Genomic DNA, 15,017 nt, shown 5'->3' with positions numbered 1-15,017 from the left:
ACCTCGTGAACGATCGGCGCATACCCATTGGAGTGACTCCCTTCACCGTGAATGAACAATTCCTGATCCTTCCAAACAAATTTCATCAATAGGTGAAGGGCAGAAGGCACAGCCCCAGCCATGTGGATAAATGGTCTTCCCAGAAGAAAATTGTAGCTGGTATTGATGTCCAACACCTGAAACTCCACATTGAATTCTGCAGGCCCCATCTGAACATCCAAATTTACTGCCCCTATTGTGTCTTTCTGCACTCCATCAAAAGCTCTCACATTGACCTGCTTTTGTTGAACCTTTCCCAAGTCGAATTTCAGCTGCTTGAGAGTCAAAAGAGGACATATATTGAGACCGGACCCATCGTTGACCAAAACACGATTTATAACTTTGTCCCGGCATTTGATGGTGACGTGCAGAGCTTTATTGTGCATCTTCCCTTCAAAGGGCAGCTCTTCGTCGCAAAAACTGATTTGGTGTCCTCGGATGACCTGGTTTATCATGGCTGCTAAATTGTCACTGTTAGTACCCATAGGCACATAAGTATCATCCAAAGCCCTATGTAACTGCGAACTTATCAATAAGGCCCACACAGAGATCTGAGCCGGCGTCTTCTCCAAATGCTTCATAATTGAATAATCTTTCGGCTGCATTTTTCTCCAGAACTCCTCGGCCTCAACTTCACTGATCGGCCTTTTTGTTTGGTCCTTCTTCTGCACACCCTGGATCAGCTCTTCTGGCGTGTAGCACCTGCCAGATCTGGTCATACCTTGGGTAACAGTCGTTTTAATCACAAATTTTGGTCGGGCAAGAGTTTCTCGTGGCACCAAGGCAACAGCCTTCTCGGGTGTCAAAATCACAAACTCTTTCTTCTCTCTAATGCTCAACGAGGCTACGGCCCTTTCCATCTCATCAGGAACAATAGAAACTATTGTCTTTGTCACACAACAATCATCATCTATCTCTATCATATTGATAGTGACGCCTCCATGATTTGGCAAAGGATTTCTATTGACATTGGGCACGACTATCTGAAGAGAGACCACGTTCTGGTCAATCGGGTCTTGGATCTTATGCTTCAGGTTGATACAGTCCTCACTATCATGACCAATATTGTTGGAGTGATATGCGCACCTCTGGTTAGGTCTGTAAAGCTTTGAGCTAGTGTCAATTGGCTTGGGCCCCACTGGATGAATATATCATGCCGCAGTTAATCGTTTGAATAGCTTTGTTCGGCTTTCAATGAGCGGAGTGAAAATTCTGGCGGGCTTCTTCTCAAATCTAGGACGGAGGGATCGTAATTACCTTGTTGAGGAGGAGGTATTTGACGATAATTTGGAGTGTTTGGACGGGGGGTTTGATATCTGGAATATGAGTTGGTTTGGTAGTTTGGTTGTGGAGCTTGGTAGTTCGAGGGGGTATTTTGGTAAAGTGGAGCTGGGGTTTGGTACATTGGGGGAGGCGTTTGGTAATTTGTCTGAATGTTGGCACAGTTGGGGGCGGCATTTCGGTAGTGATGAAATAGGGTTTGGTAAATTGGAAAGGGAGTTTGGTAGATAGTAGGGGAAGTTTGGTAGTTAGGAGGGGGAGTATTTTGATAGCTCGGAAGAGGGGTATTTTGGTAATCAGCATGTGCATAACTAGCCGGGTATGAACTCTGTGAAGGTCGAGAATGACCTTGGTATGATGATGATTTCCTTGGGGTCTTCTTCCCCTAATAAGAGATAGAGGACACATCCTTTTTTTTCTTCTTCAACAAGCCCGAGGATCCGGGCGTGGCAGCAACACGGGCAATCTTCCCAGTTTTCAATCCATCTTCGATAGTCTCACCTACTTTGACTATCTCAGCAAATTTTGCTCCAACGAGCAACATGATTCTATCATATTATTTGGGCTCTTGCACCCGCACAAACACTTCAACAATTTCATTTTCTAACATAGAAGGTCTAACTCTAGTTGCCTCCTTTCGCCATCTATATGCGAATTCTCTGTAACTTTCGGTCGGCTTTTGCTTCATCTTCTCCAAAGAGTAACGATCAGGAACGATCTCCACATTGTAGGCGAATCGTTTGATGAAGTCCTTAGCCAGAGCGTTCTAGCTAGACCACTGTGTCGTTTCATGAGACGTAAACCATTCTAGAGCCTCTCCGCTTAGACTTCGGCTAAAAAGTCGGGTTAAAAAAGCTTCGTCTCTCCCAACACTCACGAGTTGGTCACAGTAGGCCCTCGGGTATGCTAAGGGGTTCCCCTTTCCTCCGAAGATGTCGAATTTTAGCACCTTGAACCCTTCCGGGAGGTCCAAATTCGGATGAATGCACAAGTCTTCGTAACTCAACCCGGCGACCTCAGGAATGCAGTTCAATTCTTTCATGGCCTTTCTAATTTCCTCCGTCATATCTATCTTGGTGGTCTCTTCCTTTGACCTCCACTCTCTTTCTCTCTCCTCATAGTGGTCGAGCTCCGAACCATGAGCGACATGCTCGTTGGGGACTGGTATTTGGAAAGTGGCTTTTTGTGGTAGTGGTGGAGCAATAGAGGGACTCTGTCCATTTAAAGGGGCGTGATAGTTTTGTGGAAAAATCTGGGGGCTGGTATACTGGCTTTGGTGAAGGAGGGAAGTGCGTGGGTTATTAGCGGTTTGGTTGTGAGGGGGTAGGCCAGTTTGGTGGTTTGCATTAGAGGGAGAGAGTGGTGCTCGGAGGTTGGTATTTTGAGGAGGGTTGGTGTTTGATAAGAGGCTGAGGCGTAACGAGGGTTTTGGGTGGTAAGGTCAATGATGGAGGGATTATGAGCAGGACTTGAAGGCGGGTTTTGAGCTTGTTCCACGTTAGGAGGGGGAATTTGAAGGCGGGCTTTAAGCTTGTCCCTCATCTCAGCAATTTGTTGCATCAACTGTAGGATCAGTTCATTCTGATCAGCAAGGGCGGGCTGAGCCACCACGACATCAGTAAGGTTGGTTTCTTCATTGTTATCACCCATTCCTGCTTTTCCCTTTTGTGAACTTTGACTAGGGAAGGAATTTGTAGAACCTTTAAATCTAGTGAAATAAGGATGATCTGTCAGTGTATCAACACAGATCAGTTCTAACTACTTGTAGAGAAAAACAAGTCAAAGGAAAATCTGTTAGTATTAGTTCTGGATGAATAATGCAAGATATCACATAGAAAGCAGATAAACACATAAAAGTTGCTTTCTCTGAGAACATGTTAACCCACGAATAATGGGGACTGACTTTTAAACAAGCAGGCATTTGCTCGTTTTTATGTTGAGGTTTGTGACTCAGAAAGGTTAAATTGTGTTGAGCTAAGGTCTTTTTGCTGCATCTTTTGGCATCTGTTGATCTGAACTCAATGTTTCCTTGTAGAATGAAAAGGGAAAAGAAAATTTTAAAAGATAGGGGCCGGGCCTTGAAAGGCTGCCTACGTATCTCCCAAGGAGAATTTAGGCCCTATGTAGTTCGAATACAAAGGAAAATTTCATTTTCATTCATTCATTTCTGGTGATTACAAGGAAAGTGAAAAACAGATAATAAAGTTCTTAAAAGATAAATGGTGCTTTCACCGAAGCTTCTTCCTCTGACTGCCGTATTAGCCACTGGGGACAAACTCAACTTGAATTTTTCCCATGCTGACGAGGGATTCCATGTCATAGCGAAACCCAAGGCACCTTCCAATGTTGTGATCTATGGCATCATGATAAGGGCAGGGTTTCCAGATCTCAATTCCAACGGGATCGATTGCTTCGTCATCCTTTCTGATAGAGGCCAAGACCCATTTTTGAACCAATTGACTATAGATACCCAACAATGTTTTCTTAAAAGGCGTGAAGTAGTGACAATAGAACAAAGTGTGCATAGTGACCGGCATACTGGGCTCCGGTTGGTCACAGGTAAGGACGGTGTTCTCACCCAACATATACGGGATCTCTCTAACGTTGATCAGGTTGCGGATTGCTTCCTTAAGCTCCACATATTCCTCTACAATGTGTCCTCTTTGGTTCGGGTGGTAGGCACATGTCTTTTGAGAGCTTTCATGCCCAAACCCCAAAGTGGTTTCTTCAAGAGGCTTCAGCATACCTGACGCCTTAAGGTGCTCGTAAATGAGAGCACACGACACGACTCTTGCCCCCACGCTATGTGTCCGCTCATAAGCCGGGAGAGTGATCTTTTTGTCTCCTCCTTTCAGACATCCCAGGAAGGGAGGTATATAGATAATTTCCTCATCGGCATCTTCTTCAGTAGCTCCAGGGTGAGTGTATTTGGGACCGCTATTGGCTTCTTGATTGAAAAAAGATCACTTTCCACGTATCTTCTGAAGCTTCATGGTTATGTCATTGTTAAAGACATCGCATTCTTTCCGCACAGCAACTGTCTTTTTACTTATAACATCACATTTTGTCATCTTTGCTGCCAATTCCGCATCCAGTGCCACATTTGATGCTCGTACGACCGCAGTGGCAAACTCCACTTCCATTCTCCTTTCTCTGGTTTCTTGGATCTCATGCCTGAGCCGCTGCAATTCCATCCTCAAATCCTCCTCAGTTAGCTCTATGTCGATACTCTTGCCCTTTTCCATCTTAGCAGCAATTTCACCTTTTCTGAGATGATAGAGTAATATTTTAGGATTTGGTAGTAGGATTTGATTTCTGGCTGAGAAATTTAAGACTCATGAAATTTTGGTCGGACATTTGGTAGTGACTTGTATTTGGTATTGGGGAAAATTTCAGAAAATTCTCGAAAAGGAGTGGGCTAAAAATGTCTTCATCAAACCAACAATACCACATAAACAGTTTAAAGCACACAAGCATATATCGCGTGTCCTAAACAAGTAGGGGGCCCTTTTGTGCCAAGGGTAGGCCTAGCGTATTTGAAAGATGTATGTGTAGAATTGAACCATTTTGTTACCCCAAAGCAAATTTCGCATATAAAATGATGTTAAAGAAACGAAAATAAGCAGGGGAAGTAGGGAATAAACGAAAAACACAAAGGAAAGGCCCACGCAGGGGTCATTTGAAAAGAGTACCAAAATACAAGAAAGGCAAGCCCACGCAGGAGCAAATAACAATAAGTACATATAGAAAAACCCACGCAGGGGCAAAATCCGCTAAGATGTTTCTGATGGCCCCGCCTCTGATCTGCTCCTCTTGTTCTGCGCCATGAGATGTTAAAGCCTATATTGAATCATTAGCAAGTATCCTTCGCTCCGACGGCCTTTCTCTTCCTAGTTTTCGAGACACATTCCGCTTTTCTTATCTCCAATCCACAAGTTAAGCTCTCCCAAATCGCTTCTCAAGTTTTCTAATTCTTGAGTTACACTCTCGAGGGCGTCCTTATCCTCCTCTTGCTTTCGGAGAAATTCCTCATGCATTTCCTGGGCTTCTCTTCTTACCTCTTTTAGTTCTATCAAAGCTTTGGATTCTTTGTCCTCTACACTGCGGTAAATGTTCGGAACTGAGAAGGAGATACCCTGTATATTGCCCTTCAACCAAGCCTTGTAAGTTTCATCATACCCCGCATTAAATCGATCTATAGCAATGGTGTCCTTGTTCATTCGCACTGCTTTTTTCCGTTCTCTCAGCATCTCTATAGCCTCAGGCACTCTATCATCCCCGATGTCAAACACATAGATACGGTAGTACGTTTCTGGGGGAGTAGTTTGTCTTCTTTCGAACTGCCTCAGGACCCGGATGGGCGCATACGGGTGGATTCCTCGAATACCTGGTAGAGGAAGCACAAGTTTTCTGTCGCCCCATACTATGGCATCTTTTGAGATGAAACGGTCGTACATCCACTGGATATTTTTTTCCCTCAACTCAGAGAAAATTTGAACCCATCTTTCTCTGGTTCTCCTTTTTTCTAAGTCTCTCCAGAACAATATGTCATTCAAACTCTTAAGAGCATTATGCTCATCGAGGGTATGGAGTTCTTGAGTTTTGTGTCTCTTCACCAAGTGACTCATTATCCACCATTAAAGAAGAAGGTTGCAACCTTGAAAGTAACGATGCCCTTCCTTGCATTTTCCCAAAGCACGGTACATGTCGAAAAGGATGACAGGTGCGATAGGATAATACTTTACTTACCCTTGGTTCAGATGCCCGTGGAACAGAGTGTGCACAAGCATTATCACTCGGGTGTTGATACTGAGGCTCGGGCCGTGTGGGAAACCATGCTGCCCAATAGTGCGACGGTGAATTCCAAAGGTATGATCACGTCACATTCTCTGTTTCTGACCCTGAACTCTTGGTTGTAATTCGCGTAGTAGCTTGCGTTCCCGAATCTAACATAAAGATCCATAAAAGAAATGTTAGAACCTTCGACCCAAAAGGCGCAATCTTTTCTTAATCCGAGCCAATTTATAATATCCTCGAGAGTAGGCTTGTTAGGGATTAAGATGTTTTCCTGCTTTCTCACTCTACTTTCAAGCCCTACATCGACTGTGTCTATTTCGTCCCGGATTTCCTCAATTGTTGGGGTGATCTCCATTGTTCCAAATCGAAACACCATTTTCTCGTTGTCCCAATAGCATGTGAGGACTTCAATCAGTTCAGGTCACCCAATCATGTTGATGAGTTCTGTTAGTGCTCCTATATATTTGTTAAGGGTCTTTTTGTGGACCACAGTAAGGTCGTTATACCACAACTTCAGCAGAACTGGGGCTTCCACTACCATGGCGAATTTGGAAAATCGATCCATACCTACAAAACAAAGCACGGTTACGATTTCCTCCCCCAAATAGGCAACAATCAGGTTTCCACACATACATCTTTCAAATTGTCAAATAATATGGTATGTCGTTAGGTCGTGGACCTTGGACATGATTTTTGGCAATTTTACTAATGAAGTTAATACGCCTTGGGTATTAAGCAGTCTTAGGCTAATGCTTAGATTTGGATTTGGTTTCGCTCTATTCTAGGTTGACTAGAATTGGTTGAGAAATGACAGCTACCTTAGTCGGACAAACAACGGGGTGAAGTTTAATAAACAACATTGGATGACGACAAGTCAACTATTCATTTATCACTTCCAAATAATTCAACTTGTATTTTTTTTCTAAAGGATAGTTGTGGTAAGCCACGTAATCGCTTTTTTTTCTAATGCAGTATATTTGTCGTTTGGCGGAATCGAGTGTCATGAATGCCACAGTTCAATATATGTGATAAATAAAACAAGTAGATAGTTAAAACACGTAGCCAAATAAATTAATCTTAAGGTTAGAACCAGTCAATTCTCCAGCGGAGTCACCATTCTGTTTTATTTAAAAATAGACTTAAGACTGGTTTTAAGAGTTGCCACTTAATTTTTAAGAAAAATCAAGAAAAACTATTCATTTTCACAAGACTAAAACATGAATCTAGTGAAAACTTGAAAAGGGTTCGAGGTTCTTATTAACATTGTAGAAAGGTCTTAAAAGCACCTAGAATGTCCACTAATGTGGTTATCCGATAATTAATTATTTGGCTAAATTCATTTAACTTAATTTGAATTGAACAATTTTTATAATTAGAATTGTTTTAAAAAGGCAAAAGGGAAATATTGGCCTATAATCTAAGTTAGGTACTTCTCAAAATTTATTCTTTTAAGCCTTTTGAAAAGATGATTGATTTAATTACATTGTTAAAACGAAATGAGCGTCTCTCGGGGATTTGAACTTTTCGACCCTAAGATTAACTACAATTACTAACAAACAAAACAAACACATTAAAGTAAGGAGGGAAAGAGGATTGGGCCCAAATCTGGTTTCTGTCCGTCTAGACCAATATTTAGGCCCATTTTCGTTTTGAGCCTTTGGCCCATTTAAGTCATCTGCACCTATCCTAAAGTAACATGAAATTTATTTCTTTGGGCCTTAGGCCCAATCCTTATCTCCCTGTACCTGTCTTAATAACTAGCGAACAATAATAATTTCAATAAAATGGACTCGGGCCCATAATAACAAAATATAAATTTCTTTCGTGCAGAAGTGGGCCTTTGGCTCAATCCTCATCTCACCTCTACTTCGAATTCTTTCAACTCCGACACCTGTACGTCAATTTTTTAGCTGGCTGACTCAAAGAAGGTGGAATTTGAGCCTTTATGGCTTTCTTAAAATGCAAGTATAGGAGATAGAGTCCATAAGGACTTGGGTAGATTTTACATGCAAAGTGACAAACAAATTATAGAATTAGCATTTTAAGGAGAAAAATGAAGAGATAAGATAAAAATAAAGAGTAAATAAAACAAAAATAATAATAATAAAAAACACGTCAATCAATCGTTAACAATACAACATTTAAACAATAAAGTAAAGGCAAAAACCCATGAAGACTTAATATTTTTATATATGTAGGGCAATGAATAGTAAAAGAGAAAAAATCTAGGGAAAATTAATGTTCTTTCCGAAAACTGATAATACAAGACACAAAGGGATCAAATTTAACAAATTAAACCACTGATATAAAACTTGCTAGCTAAAATTAAGTGACTTTCTAACAGTATGAAGAGAAGCAATGACATAACCTAGTGAAATAAATAACGCAAGACTAAATTGAATGAAATGAACCTTCAGCCATATAAATTAGTCAAACCAAAGAGATTTCACACCTTTCATGCACAGACCAACCACACAAGCAGATCACATCCTCATTGAATTAATATTTGAAATGTCGCGTTAACCAACATAAGCTAAACACAAGTATAGCAACATGATCTTAGTGTTTAATGCTAAACAGGATATGCTATATTCGAAGAGGCTAACACAGACCTCATGAAAGATGACAAGACAAAGATAAATGAAGCATGCTAAGGAGTTTCCACTTTGAACATCCAAGATAGGCATTTTTTGACTAAAATTTTACTCGAAATGGAGACATAAACACGAATAAAACAAGACATGCTAGGCAGTAACATGCTCCAGAGACAACCAAAAATATCAAATAGAAAACAAACCATTGGAATAAGAATGCAACTACGACATATATGACTCACTAGACCAACGTATTAGGAGAACTTAAATAATGACTTCATGCTAATAACAAATCTAAAAAAAAAAGCATCCTCTGATGTTAAAACACAGTAAAAAATACAATAATATAGTCTCAATGACATCAAACAAGAGCTTCGAGAATAGGAATGACGGGTCGAATCCCAAATAGGGCAACAGAGAAATATCGATACTAGATGTGAATCTATAAAAAAACTTCAATTCAACCACATAATGGAATCACAGAGAGACATATATATCACATCGACTACCCAACGATAACTAACAACAAATAGCCATAGAATAAGAACTTTATAACGTTAGGAGACAGGAGGAGACGAAGAGAACGCCGCCAAGGAAGAAGTATTACCTCTTTCAATGCAGTGAAATGGAGACAGCACGAGTAGAACCACGACCTTCCTACCACAAAACCCAAATGCGAACAACGATAAAAAGGACTAAGGCGAACTCTCGAGTCTCAAGCGAAAACTTGAAGGAACCGATGGCAAAACGAAATAGAGATGTAGTACTCCGATCGGAACTAAAGTGTTCTTTGCTTTGAACGTCTTTTATATATTTCAGCTAATTTTGCTTAGATTACTCTCAGTATTTTGCTCCAAAAAAAAAATCTCAATTCTTCTCTAATGTTTTTTCTAAACTCAAAATTCTCAACCGAAAAAAAAAATTCCAATACTGAAACGAAGAAAGGAATATATAGAAGGAGATTAGGGTTGAATCCGAATTCAAGGCCCATTTTTCGAATTCAAAACTCCCATTTCTTTCACCATTTTAGGGGAACATCCTTTTTCTGAAACTTCAACCCCATTCCCGAAAGAGGAAAGGGAGACGGACGGACATGATCAACTTATCGTCCTTGAGGAGCTACGTGGCTCGATCCAAGGCTACAAGGACGAAATTGCAGATGCTTTTGCTACTGAAACCGTACTGGAGAGGGAAAAGAAGAAGGCGACAATGAATACACGTCTTTGCTCTCAAATCGTGTAGTTTTCGTCTCCTTGTGAACGTTAGCGGAGAGAAATTATTAGTGCCATTCGAAATCGCCGTGTATTTTGACGTTGCATTGATGTTGCTGCCAGCACGCTATATTGCTTCCTCTGTTTGCCCACGTTGCTGGGTTTCTTTTTAGAATAGAATTGGGCTGGGTGGGGAGTATTAAAGGTGGGTTGGATTGTCGGTTTAGTGTTGTCAGTTGTAAGTTGTTATAATTGTATGTTGTATGTCAGTGGGCTGGGAATGATTGTATGTATTGTATATTGTATTGGGCTGACAATTAGGTGTGGAAAAATGGGTTCTTGGTGGGCTGTGTCAGTTGGATTAATTAGCAGTGAATTAATGGAAATTAATGGAATGGGAATTGGGAAAAGATGAGATGGGATGTTGGTCATGCAACATAGAAGGCCCAAAATTGGCCCTTTAATTGGTTGAGATAAATTGATAAAGAATAATTGTCCATGTAACTTTCAATCGTAACCAAATCAAATTCAATCGAAGAATTTGGTCAAAACTTTAAACGAGACGAATTAATATAAATTAATTGGCGAGCTTCTTAATTTCAACGAAATGAAATAACAAATTCAATTAAACTTAAATGACTCAAAATTAAAACCATAATTTAAACTAAACTAATTTAATAAAATACTTACTAAAATTAGAATCTTTTTGAGATGATTTTCGCAATATTTATAAAATATATACTAAGTATATACAAAATTATACAAAACATACATATTACTTAAAAATTATAAAAGCGACTAAAATAACTTGAAAAATATATTGAATGTTATAAAACTAATTATTTCAAGTCGTTCGAAATTTAAGAAACTCGATAATTAATATATATTGTGGAGGTCCGAAATTGGGTGTCAACAACTCATACAAAAATTAAAATAATGAACATAGTTATAAGACTTGTCTAACTCTATCGCAATTTCTTAAGAAAAAATTGAAATAATTTTAAAATAAAAGTGTTGTTATTTGGTGCCTACCAATATCAAGTAGGCAAGCCAAAATCCAAGATTACTAGCGATAATTAAAACAAAAAAATAACTAACACGAAAGAAATAACAACATAAGAATGGGGCACACAACATAGATATATAGCAAATGGTATAAAATATACGACAAGGGTCTAAAATAGACTGAGAAAGACGAATATATACATAAGCTAAACCTCGAAACTAGTGTCACCGATACAAAAGCATCTAAAGTACAAAAATAAAGCTATATACAACAAGTTTGACTAACAAAATATATATATATATATATACACACACACAACACAAAAAGATGGAAAACAACATGTGTCCAAACGCCAAAAGTTTACCATGATCCAAACACCAAGGTCCTTGAATGGTCAGGAATCAACGAGGATGGTTTGTACTAGGTATTGCATCAGAAAAAGATGCAGAAGCGCAATATGAATATCAAAATACGGATACTTAGTATGCACCATAGGCCGACCGAGATCATAAAGATACTGCAAAATCAAACCAGCGAAGTCAGAAAATTGACCAACCAAAAAGACAAAAAATGAAGAATATAAAAATAAAACAAATATCATATATGTCTCAAAATAGATTTTTATTAGTGTGATTTTAAGGTGTCATAAACTTGTATATTAAATAATTGAGGGCTATGAATATGAAAAGGGAGTTATGGATATTACTAATATTAACTAAGAGTAGAATTTATGTGATTGAAAAAGTATGAATTAAGGAGATAATTTTATTTTAAAAATAAAATAATTGAAAGAATTGAGAGAAAAAGTAAAAAAAGAACAAAGATAAATACTTTTCTTGGTCATAGAAGGTGCTACATCACCTTATCTATATCTAGCTTAGTATTATATAGAGATTTTAAAAAGAATAAAAGCAGCAATCTCTCCTTGAATGCTCTAAAATATTTTACTAGCGAAAACTATTAAAGTTGGTCAGTAAAAATGAAATCATCTCTTGAATCTTATGATCTGTGGAAAATTGTGATGGAAGATATACCATTACAACCTCTCCCTCCAAATTCTACTCTTACTCGGATTAAATCCCATTTGAATGAAATAAACAAAAAAACTCAATGTCAAAACTGTAATTCCAAATTAAGTTGTGGATTCGATTTTTTCTAAATTCACTGCCTATGAGATAACAAAAGAATCTTGGAAAAAACTAGACTAAGAATACCAAGGAAGTGACAGACTAAAATAAATGTAAATTTTGAATTTGGAAAGGAATTTTGAATCTCTTAGAATGCAAGATGATGAAACTCTTGCTAAGTATTCTGTCCAGATTTCTTTAAAATTGTTAATAAAATTAGAATGTTTGGCGAGTATTTCAAAGATGACCGAATAATGGAGAAAAATATTGCAATAATTCAGAGAGATTCGTGTCTAAAATTTCATCTCTGGGAGAGTCTAAAGATCTCTCTACCATCTCCATTGAAGAACTTATATGTGCTCTTCAAGTAAAGAGCAAAGAAGACCCTTCAGACAAGACAATGTTATTGAGGGTGCTCTTTATGCACAAAACAGAAAAGAAAAGGTAATTATCCTCTTTGCAAATATTGCAAAAGAAAAACACACTAGAAAATTTTCTTATTGGTGGGGACCTTATGCCATATGTGAAAATTGCAAACAAGCAGGCTATGTTACAAAAGTGTGCAAGCTTAAAGCCAATCTTCAAGCACAAGCAACAGTAACATAAATCGAGGAGGAGCAACTTTTTTAAATTGTAATAACTTAAGCAAAGGAGGAGTGTTGAATTTGATTTTAGTTACTACAATAATTTTTTCAACATATTAAGTTACCTAGATTTAGGATGAATTTGAATTTTAAATTTTGTAAAATTGTTTTCATTGTTGAGATTATTTAGGATTTTTTTATTATTTTTTTATGCAGATCTTTTGGAGATTATGTTTTCAAAATGGGTAATTTAATGCCTTATAATGCTTAATAAAATATTGAGAGACATTTTAATCAAAAAAAAAAAATGATTCCCCATCTTTTAAAAAATCCAACAGTTTGCCTAAGACTTGTATTCGTTATTGAGATTATTTAGGCTTTTTTTAATTTTTTTTTTGATGTAAATCTTTTGGAGATAATGTTTTCAAATGGGCAATTTAATGCCTTATAATGCTTGATATAATATTGAGAGACATTTTAATCAAAAAAAAATTATTCCCCATCCTTTAAAAAATTCAACAGTTTGCCTAAGACTTTGAGCGTTCTGAGGCGATAAGAAAAGAGAAGGCTCCCACAATTTAGCTTGTTCTTGTTGACTTCGTCAATTGAGTTAGGTTATTATTTACTTGAAGTTAGACTTTTATTAGTTTTTTTTTATGTAATGTGAGTTGTATTGCATGTTGATTGTTCTTCAGACATAATTGATGTGATTTAGGATTGAATTAAGTGTTGTTTGAATGAATAAGCATGTAAACTGTAAAACTGTCTATTTCACTAATGTTATAAAATATGAATTTATGATTTTTCTATACTTATTATGTTATCCTGAGAGTTAACAGAAGAAGCTAGCATATTGAAATATGTGGATACAAAACATTTACTATTTGGAAGATAACTCACTCGACTCCAAAGAGAGCTTATAGATAAATAGTTATGTGTGTGATTGGAATGGGGACCATATCGATATGGTATATGGACACCTAATAAGATCCCCTGCAGATCATGACTATATGGACAAGATTAAGGCCTCATTTGTTTTACTAAAATTAAGATGTCTGAATTTGAATGTGCATCTGAATGATTAAGATTTTGTTTGTAGATCTAAACAATAAATGATTAAGATCTTGTCTGTAGATCTAAACGTTGAATGATTAAAATTATTTATTTTTAAACATCTGATATATATATATATGATTTATTAATATGTAAACACAATAAATATTATAACTCAAATAAAATAGTATTTAAATATTACATTAACAAAATATTAGAAAACGATGTCATTCTTTGATAAACGTTAAGATATTTTAATTATAAATAAATATTTTAAATTTGATAAAAATAAAATGGACTATGAATATATATATATATATATTCTTAGAAAAAATGTAGTCATCTTTTTTTTGGAAAAAAAAATCAACACAAATTAGTCTGAAGTAAATAAGTAAAACATCTCTTCTATAATGTGTTTGCCCATGTACTCTTCTCTAAAATAAATAAAGATCATGATACATTCAAATGACTTTAAGTAGATTTATAAAGGCATCATCGTCCAATTTCAACAATACATATTTATGAAGTAGCTTTGCACTTTAATTAAAGGGAAAGGGTCGAAATGCCCTTTTAAACTATGTGAAAGAAACAAAAATGTCTTCCGTTTATAGTTTGGCTAAAAAATGCCCTTACCATCAATACTTTGGTTCAAAAATACCCTTAAACTATGCGAAAGGGACAAAAATGCCCACCATTTGTAGTTTGGTCCAAAAGTATCATTGCCTTCAATACTTTGGTCCAAAAATATCCTTATAGTTATTTAATGGGTAAAATATCCTCATTTTCCAAACAAATATATTATTATTTTCTTTTTAACACATTCTTTTTCTGATAATGTTTTTTTAAAATTAGCAAATGTTTATCTTATTTCAATTCAGAAAAAAATAAAAAAAAAAATATTTCTTATTTTATTATCATTATTTTTTATCGTTATATAAATATAAATTAATAATTGATTTACTATGATCATATATTATCTGTCGTAAGGGTACATGAAGTTATTCTATTTTAATTGATAAAATGATATTAAGAAGAAAATAATATTTTCTACATTTTTATTTGTTAAAGTGATTTTAGAAGAAAGAAAACAAGAATAGTGTTCTTTAATAATATTTTAATTAGGAAGAAGATGTATTTAAAAAGAAAAAAATAATATATTTATTCGAAAAAGGAAATTTTTGACCCATTTTGTAACTATAGGGGAATTTCTGAACCAAAATATTGAGTGCAAGGACCTTTTTGAACCAAATTATTGACGGCAAGGACATTTTTGAGCTAAACTATAAATTGAGGGCATTTTTGCTCCTTTCACATAATTTAAGAGC

Source organism: Solanum stenotomum, chromosome 6 (assembly GCF_019186545.1).
Source record: "Solanum stenotomum isolate F172 chromosome 6, ASM1918654v1, whole genome shotgun sequence".
NCBI classification, from domain to species: Eukaryota; Viridiplantae; Streptophyta; class Magnoliopsida; order Solanales; family Solanaceae; genus Solanum; species Solanum stenotomum.
The sequence above is the reverse complement of the archived record's forward strand: the minus strand, read 5'-3'. Positions refer to the sequence as shown.